Below are 9,779 nucleotides of genomic sequence, written 5' to 3' on the forward strand. Positions count from 1 at the left end.
GAAATAAAAAATATAAAAAAAGGAAAAAGAAATAGAAAATAAAAGAAAAAACAAAACAAAGGACCAAGTTGTGGTCGTTGGTTTGTTTAGTAAATCAAGTACATGTATATGTACTGGTTAACAAACTTGTCGCCACACAATCAGTTACCCCCTCCTGTACCATTGTCGCCACAGAGAAGTGGTGTAAATAAAGTTAACTATAAAAGTATGTACTATGCTATCGACACACACACACACACATCTTGTCCCCACAGAGCTTCTGTCGCCACAGAAAGGACTTGTCGCCACACAGCTCTCCTCAATTCTCAGCCACACAATTTTATTGTGTATAAAGTCTACACTTTGCAGCAGATCTAAGTCAGAACTGTTTATCTTCTTCTCCAATAAAAAGAGAGCTGATAAAAAAACAAAAAGCGGAGATTTACAGAGGAGTTTAAGCTACTTGAATTTCCGTTTAACTTCTCACCGGAGTAACGTTATAATACCCGATTTAATTCTTGTATATTGTTAGGGGCATTATAATCGTTACCCGGTAATTAAATCCTAGTACAAACAAAAGCTAGATTATTGTATATGATTTAATTTGTAAATCTTTGTAGTAGCTAGAAACTTTGTTGTTCTTAGATTGTAACCGGTTAATTTATTTACCGGAGTGTAGCAACACCCTCGAGGATTTATATACGAATATATATATATATATATATATATATATATATATATATATATATATATTTCCCCGAATATCTCGTGTTCCTTATTTTTATCATTCAAAACACTATTCCTCTCAAGAACACGAAACCACTAACCGAACACTAAATATTTTATCTGCTAAAAATTTGAAAGAATTTTTAATTTAGTAATTATCGTATTCAACCCCCCTTTCTATGATAATTCGGGATCTAACAATTGGTATCAGAGCAAACTGATTGATACACAAATCAGGATCCAGAAATAAATTTATTTTATTATTTTGAATTTACATAATTTATTTTATAAATTTAATTCAGAAAATTTATTCCATGAATTTAATTTAAATGAGTTTATTACTTAAATTGATTAAGTTTATTTTATAAACTTAATTTAAATAAATTTATTTTATAAATTTGATTTAAATTAATTTATTATTTAAATTATTGTAAACAAGAACTTTTAAGTAAATTTATTTTTCGGGTATTTTTTGTTTTTGTTTTGATTGCTGCCAGACTCTACTCGAAATTTAACTACCATTTTCAGTCTAGTTTGTTTGTTTGGAAAAGAATGATGCCAACTTACAGACTGGTATGTACAATTTGTTTGGCAGCAAAACTGAAAAGGAACAGCCGAATCTCCCCTGTGGCCAACTCGCGAGTGAGCAGCTGAGTGTACGCGGGAGTTAATCCCACGCGTAGAAAGCTTTCGCGCCTGTAGCGACCAGGCACCGTCCTGTGGACACTGCATTCACGCGCGGCAAATCTCCTGTACTTCTCTCTGTGTGATCGCCCCAGAATTAAAAAAAATGAATGAAGAAGCGGCAGCTTTGGGAAATATAGCCGCATGTGATCATACGGACAAGCAGCCTCGGAGTAAAGAAGTCGCCACATGATTTCTAACAAAGAAGTCAACAGGAGGTTAAAAGGATGTCGCCACAGCCCTCCACTCTACGTCGCCATAGGCAGACTTGTCTGGAAAACTAAGTAGTCACCTATGTCGCGAGAAAAGGTGTACAATTTGTTGTAGTAGTCGCCGCACATAATACAACTATCACCTTCGCCACAGATGAGTACTACGACGGTCCCTTGTCGCCACAACCTCATTTAAATATTCTGTAACCCTTTAAATAATTATTGTTGATTAATTTATTTTTTCGTAAATATTTAAAATTCTTAAATTTAATTTTTTCTTAAATAATAATTTATATTTTATTTAATTTTTAAGAAAATTTAAAATTCTTGAAAATTAAATTTTACGTAAATATTTATTTTTGATTAATTTATTTTTTAAGAAAATTAAAAATACTGGAAATTTAATTTTTCTTAAATATTAAATTAAGGGTACTCAAGGTATTAGTAGACTCGGGATTTCTCCGGGTTCTTTTAAAGTGGATTTTAATCTTTCGAAGAAAATGAAGACCTTGTGTTATTCAGACGGAAAATTCCCGAACACGGAAATTATAGATAATGGTTTTCTTACCCCAACAAAATTGATTTCAAGACCTACAGACAAAAATTGTGTAACATCCTCAAAGGCTTACTCCATAGGATAACACTGGATTTTCAGACGCAGGAATTGGATAAAAGTTTTACGGGTACAATTTTTCTCGGAGATTTTAAGACAACTCTATGATTCCAGATTATACAGTCACACAGTGGTTTGTACCAATGTTACATTTATCAGGGAATCAATGAGATCATACAGGCAGGAATTGTGGAGGTCAGAGAGAATGGGAATTGTGGAGGTCAGAGAGAATAGTAGGGACATACAAATATCTCAGTTACATGCAGTTAAATTGGAACCTCGGGACTGAATATAGGAGTCACTGATAGTTGAATCAGTAGAAGCTCAGGTAGAAGTACTTGAGGGACTGGACGTCAGGGCAGTGTTTCACATGTCAGGCAAGTTTGGTCGTATCAGATTCACAAGGAATACTTAAGCTATATCCAAGGATCAAGCCTATCTATTCTGAAGCAGAGATTCTTACAGATTCAGTTCAATGGGTGATTACAAGACTGAAATTGGGACATAAACAAGATTTGATAGCTACAGGTTTGACAAGCAATATGTGCAAGTAACTATCAGGGGTTTTGCTACAACAGAACAAGAAGCTTGACAAACAAGGATGAGTAGGGATTCAGTTGAAGAGTTGAGACAAAGGTGGAATGTTTTCTTAGGGAAGCAGCCAGTCAAAACTTATGGTGCACGGGAAAGAGTTGGGATGGATCAGATGACGAGAATCATGAATATCTTGCTTTCATAGCAATCTCTGAAGATGGTCCAACTCACATATCTCAGGTTTCAAATTCTTGAACCACTGCAATACTTTGCTCTCAATATTCAGTGCATGATAAGATCATAGTATTTAAATGTTTAACACTCGCACAAGCATAATAGCATCACACATAGATAATGTTGAACTAGTTCACTAGATTATTTTTTTGGTAACTAGGATTGATGTTTAACTTGTGCATGTTACTTTGGATGATCTTAAATATGTGTTTGAATATTTGTTGAACATGATTAATTGCTTTGATGAGGTATATGTTTTTCCAGCATATAAGACCTTTGTTTATGCTTATCTCATGTATCCTATTATAGTGTAATTTATTCATTTAATATGAACTATTTGTTAAGATGTATTAATTTATAATTGGATTGAGATAGATAGATGAGATTCATTAACAGGATTGGACTAGATAGAATTAGTGATTTAGTTGTTAATTCTGTTTGTTCCATATCATGCCTATCTTGCTTAATTCTTATGTGTAATGTTTCTGAATGAATGCCATGTATTCCCAATACAATGCTTGCTTATTCGTTATGCCATGAATGCATCTCTTAGTACTTACATTAATTGTAGAAAAAACATGATTAGGATTACAATAGGGCAAAGACTGCTAGTCCTCCTTATGTAAGGTTGGAGGCATTTATCCCCTAGCCTAGAGACAAATATGTCAAGGGTATTAAAATGGAGAAAATGGTCAGTCAAAGATAAGAATTAGCATGATAAGGTAGCAGATGTTGTTATATCTGTTTATAATAATATCTCTAATCCATCTGGACCCAAACTGATAAGTTGGGTACCAAGAACTGTTAATCCATTTGTGAGTGCAGGACATAACATGTCAATTGATTCGTATGTATACTTGGTAATTCATACACAAGGCATATGATCAAAGAAAGAGCCTCACAATCAAATATGATTGACAAAAGCTATTCCGTCAGTAATAGCTATACAGATAAATGGATGTCATCATGAATTGTACAATTGGTATCACTGATAACAACTAATTATTGGAGTCATTGATAATAATTGAAGCAACTTCCTTGCTGGAGAATCAAGGCACAAATCCTCTTATCAGACAGTTCTGCTTCAAAGGTCAAAATGTCAATTCAAAGAAGGATCGGTGTCTTATCTGAAGCAGGAAGGTTGAGAAGCTTTCTCTTCTTAGAGTAAGGAAAGAATATGCTCATAGCTAGACTGAAATCTCAATAAAGGTGAAGTCAATGGTTTCCACTATAAAGCCTCATCTGACAAAAGTTTAGCTATGACATTAGAAGCTCTCACCCTTGAACATCAACTCAAGGAACTCTTTTGTGAAAAATGGTTAGTGAGAGGACTGCCTCATCTGAAATTCAGAAGACGATAAATATGAGGCATGTCAGAAAGAGAAGTCAAAGACAACATCACAATAAAGTAAAGATATACCTTAATGATGGTAGTTGACTACTCTTATGAAACAAAGTTGTTGTTCATGCATTCTCAAGACAAGACATCACAGATGGTGATTGATCATATTAGTATTAGGAGATCAAACTGGAAGCAACCGTAGAGACATATTCAGCACTGGAAGCTCCGTGTCAGAATGGAGTGGTACAAAGGAAGAACCGGAACTTGATTAAAGCTACAAAGGAAATATCAAGCTAATCAAGACTTTCTAAATACCAAAGGGCTGGAACAGTCAAAATAGTTTACAACAAGTTAGATCAAGCCTTGATCAGGATGTATACATGAAGACCACTAATGAGTTAATGGCCAACAAAAGCAAACACTGGATAATCTCAAAGTGTTTGGAGAGAATGTTCTACAGTTAGGATATTTTCCATGGCTACTCAGTGGAGTCTACAACATACAGGGCATTTGTGGTTAATCAACAGAAGATGATTGAAATTTTACATGCACAGTTCAACAACTCAATGCTCCAAGCTGTTAAAGGAGAAATTGATGGTATTGATGATTCATATCCAAGCAGTGGAATGGCAATGTATAATACAACTCATTATTTCAATGAAGCCAGTCAGCAATGGTAAGGATTTTCAGGAAATCCCAGCAACAGCTTAGGGGGAGCAATAGAAGGATCAAATAGTCAGACACAACACCACATTGAAAATCAGAGGACGCTAAAGAGCTGAGACAAAGGGTTTGATGTCAATATTATTCCCAGAGTCTAGTTCTAAGTGATCCAAGTGGTGGAGTAATGATTAGCAGGGCTACTGAGTATAAATGATTATTTCTCTAGTTTTCTATCTGAAGAAGAAACTAAGAAAGTTACATAAGCTCTGATAGATCCGGATTGATTGTGTGATTGCAAAGCAAGATGAGCTCAATCAGTCAGCAAGAAGATTGTAGGGAAGATGGTATCCAACCCAAATGACAATACTGTAATTGGTACAAGGATAACCAGAAGTCAAACTGGATGACAATGTCATTGTTACGAGGGACAAGGCCAAACTGGATGCTAGGTTATTATCAGGAAGCAGTATCTAACAAATAGCATGAGTGACGAGACTTGAGGATATTACGACATATCAGGCACCTGATGCACATTACACTTGGAATTGGACTCTAGTAGATGTGTGCAACTGCACTCCTGGTTGGTGAGTCAAAAGAGGAAGTCAATGCAAAATAATTCATGGACTTTGCAGTTGCAGATCTATTGGACTATGTATATCTCTTCTTCACAATCTCACTTCAGGTTGGTATGAACTGGTATACTACTCAAGCAATCGTCAAAGACATGGTATGGCACTCTAACTGAAGTTACAGTCTAATATGAACTAGTAGAGTCGTCATATTAATAACTCTCTTATCACTAGGCATAAACATAATGTTATATATGTGCTCTGATATAATGATAATGTTATATGTTGGTCTACTAAAAAAAACTTGTGCAAGTTGGAAAGGTTACAATTCTAATTGGAATTACGGCAAGCAAGCCATTAGGATAATTCTTTTAGGAGCTCAAGCAAGCCAAAAGAATAATTCTTTTAGGAGCACAAGTAAACCAAAAGAATGATGGCAATACAAGTAAGTTAAGGATCTTTTGAAGATGCAAAATTTGGAAGATTCTAAACATGCCAAGACTACTTACCAACAGAAACCACTAAAGCTTGATCAGTGCAACTCATGTATAATGACAAGTTATAGAGGTATGACGAGCTCACTCTTTTACTTAAATGCTAATAGACAACATGTAATATTCTCAAGATGCCAATGCGCAAGGTTCCAAGTGGATCCTAGAGAATCCAATCTTAATAGCTATTAACAAGATTATTAGATATCTTAAGGAACTACCGACTCCTGGAGTAAAGTACCCTAAAGATATTGTGCTTAACATGTTTGGCTATATAGATATAGATTACACATGTTGTAAGAAAGACGGGAGAAGCATCTCTGAAACTGTCAACTTAAGTGACATGAGAAGCATCTCAGGAAGCTGTCAACTTCGTGGAAGAAGATTGATTTCTTGTTATGATGAGAAACAACCTCAAATCCAACAATTCTGTGAACACTCTATGACAAGGCACCTTCACACCAGGTATTACTTAATTCGAGAGCATGTCTTTTAGTCAAAGAGTTACTGACAGAAACATTTATTAAATCACTTGATAAAGTTAATTTTTCAAGACTGGTTTGTAAGTGTGGGATATCATTCATTGCATATTAGTTGGAAATCCCATCTGTAAGGAATTCTTCATATAAGTTCACAAGTATTAAATCTTCAATATTTAAAGAACTTGTGAATTTATCAGTAATCCAGTACCTCGTACTTAGTGTTACTATCTTGATTATCATGATTACAATGTCATATACATTTGTGGTACTTAAGTATTATAACATTAAGTTTGAACACTATTTTAATTGATTTAAATTATGACTGTAGACAATTCCATTCTATATCAGTCTCATAATTTAAATTATATTAAAATAATAAGCAGTATAGTTATTTGTATCATGTACGAATATTTGTGATACTTTTAGTATTAGTGATATTATTTAGAATTTTTATTCTAAGTAATCAATGTTTATTTCTAAAATCACTGATATTGAAAGCTGAAGTATTTTCTGAGTTATGTGTATAAAACTCACAATATTTTATATGCTTAGAAAGTATTTCTAAAATTTCTAATTATCTAGAGAATGATTGCCATGTATATAAGTCATGCATCTTATTGGTGATTATTCAAGGATAATTATGAAAATATTTAAGTGCTATTATCTAACTCATAGATATTTAGTATTTATTTATTTATTATTTATTCTAGGTAGTTTGGATTATGGAAATTGAAACAATTCAATGATTTTATTTGCTCCATAATTCAAACTAACTTAAAATAAAGAAGCAGCATGATTGTTTATAACTAAATCTGTCAACAATTGATATCTAGTATATTGATTGTAACTTATGTGTTAAGTTAATTATGAGATTTGGTTTTAGGGAATTTAGCAATGCTTATATCTCAAGAATTCACAGAAATCAGAATCATAATTGTAGCATGATTAGTTGTGTGTAGTTTCTTGACTTATATCAGTTAATAATATTTAGTTAAGAGTTTAACTATGAACTAATTGTGGAGTATTAGTATTTATGACATTACTTAGAACTCCTCTAAGTAATCAATGTTTATCCTCAGTCACTTATACTAATATAAAAAGTGTAAAAATATCTCTAGAAGTACAACTATGGTCAATGAAGATTTTGCTTTATTAAAAGTAACCATATGTTGTTCACCTAGAATAATTTTTATACTTATTTGCAAATTCCTAAACACTTTGATAATAGATGCAATACTCAATGAATCAAAGTATATGGAACTTAGAATATTTTTCTAAGATTGCAAACAAGTCAATGTTGGTTAATGTTGCTTTATTTATCGAACCAATATTGTTTGAGATATTACAGTTGTTAGGAGTTAACAATTGTACGATATATGAAATTGAATGCTGATGTCTTTTTGATAGATAATTGGTATTTAATTTATTGATATCTTATTTTAATATTCAAAATAAGATGCAACATAATTATTGGTATTGAAAGTACTTGACAAGTATCAGACAATGATATATTGTTAATATTTTGTTGCAGATAATTGTGAGATTTTAAGTTCTAGTGGATTTATATGAGTTGCTACATCTAACAGATTCACTATAATTTGAAATTAGCAGCATAGTCAGTCTTATTAAGATTATTTATCAATAAACAATGTTGTTGGTAATAGTTTTATAAAGATAGATTATGGAGCTTTTGATATAAATGAGAATTGCTTAGACTTTACCCTAAGTGATCAATGCTTTTCCAAAAACTCACTCATGTTGAAAGACAAAATATTTCTTTCTCTTCTTATACTGTTAAGTCGTTAGTCTGTGTCTTATCAAATCATTTATCTTTTTAGGCATAAAAACAGACTTGTATACACGAACAGTTTTAGGAGAAAATCAAACTTCTTTCTACATTAGTGATATCTTATTTCATTAAAATCTTTTTGAAATCACTATTGTACATCATTTCTCTTAAAGATTAAATGCATAATTTTCATTCTTTATAGATCTTAAGTGCATTTTATCTCTATATTGCCATATGTTCTGTGATGCAGGTTCAGCCTCCAATGGCATTCTTTCATTGATAGTCATGAGGTTGAAAACCCACAACTTCTATCCCAGACTGTAAAGACAAACAGAGAAATAGAACCAACTAACACTCTCTTACCACTAAAATGAAGTATGAATGAGCGTGAGGGAGAAAGTGCCTTAGTGCACCACATAAGGAAGGTTCTGAAGTCAACTTAGCAGCTCTATCTCCTACAAAGATGAGTAGTATTTAAAACAAGACAACTGCTCCCATACATCTTCTCAAAAAGATGTAATGGCTGAAAAGGCACAAAACAGTTACTAGATTCATTATCTCAACAAGGTGCGTCTATTGAAATTCGCCTGTCGGCCAGGGTATCCGATGTAGTGTCACCACCTCAAACATAAACAATTCTTGATGCACAAGGAAAGGTTACACACACAAAGGATGAGTTGACGGAAACAAGAGTTTCGTCCATTTTACGGTCAGATTCGATTGTTCAAGGTTCTTTAATGGACCAATTGCCTTTACAGGTGTTAGGAGAGGATACTGATCCAATAGCCATATGTCAGTGGTCAGTGTCTACCTCCCCAGGACTAATAAACCTGGATGCATCTGCGGATAGTGGATCTGACATAGGTGCAGATCGACAACTTGTCGACAATGATTCAGATATTACCTGATGAATCACAAGGAAATGTATTCACAGACATTAGAAGGAAACTTTGATCTTTATGCTAAATTCTTTGGATCATTGTCTACCTTCCCAGAGTTTAAATATGGAACCCTAAAAGGGAAACTAGCAACTTGTAGATTATGACTCAGATTCATCTGACGACTCTAACAAGGATAGGGATTTGCGAACTCCAATTGCACCACTTGTTACCTCCTTAAGGATGGCTAAGGTGATTTTCCTTGCAGGTACAACTGGATTTTGGAGCTATGAGAGGAGTGATACACTTGTGAGAAGGAGTGTAAACACGAGTGGAGAGAAGAGTGAAACACTTGTGAGGTACACGAAACAAAATCACACACTCACAGTGAGGAAGAAAGACAGAAACACTATATCCCATTCCCTATCCCTAAACATGGTTCTTGATACTCCGGGTCTCGAATCTGTTTATGATTGGAAACTAACTCTTAGGGACCTAACATTTACAAATTAGATTAGAATATTTCGAGACCTTTGGGAGCTCACAATTGGTAACACTTGGTGATCTCACATTTGGGAGGTAT

Source organism: Apium graveolens, chromosome 9 (genome assembly GCF_009905375.1).
Source record: "Apium graveolens cultivar Ventura chromosome 9, ASM990537v1, whole genome shotgun sequence".
NCBI classification, from domain to species: Eukaryota; Viridiplantae; Streptophyta; class Magnoliopsida; order Apiales; family Apiaceae; genus Apium; species Apium graveolens.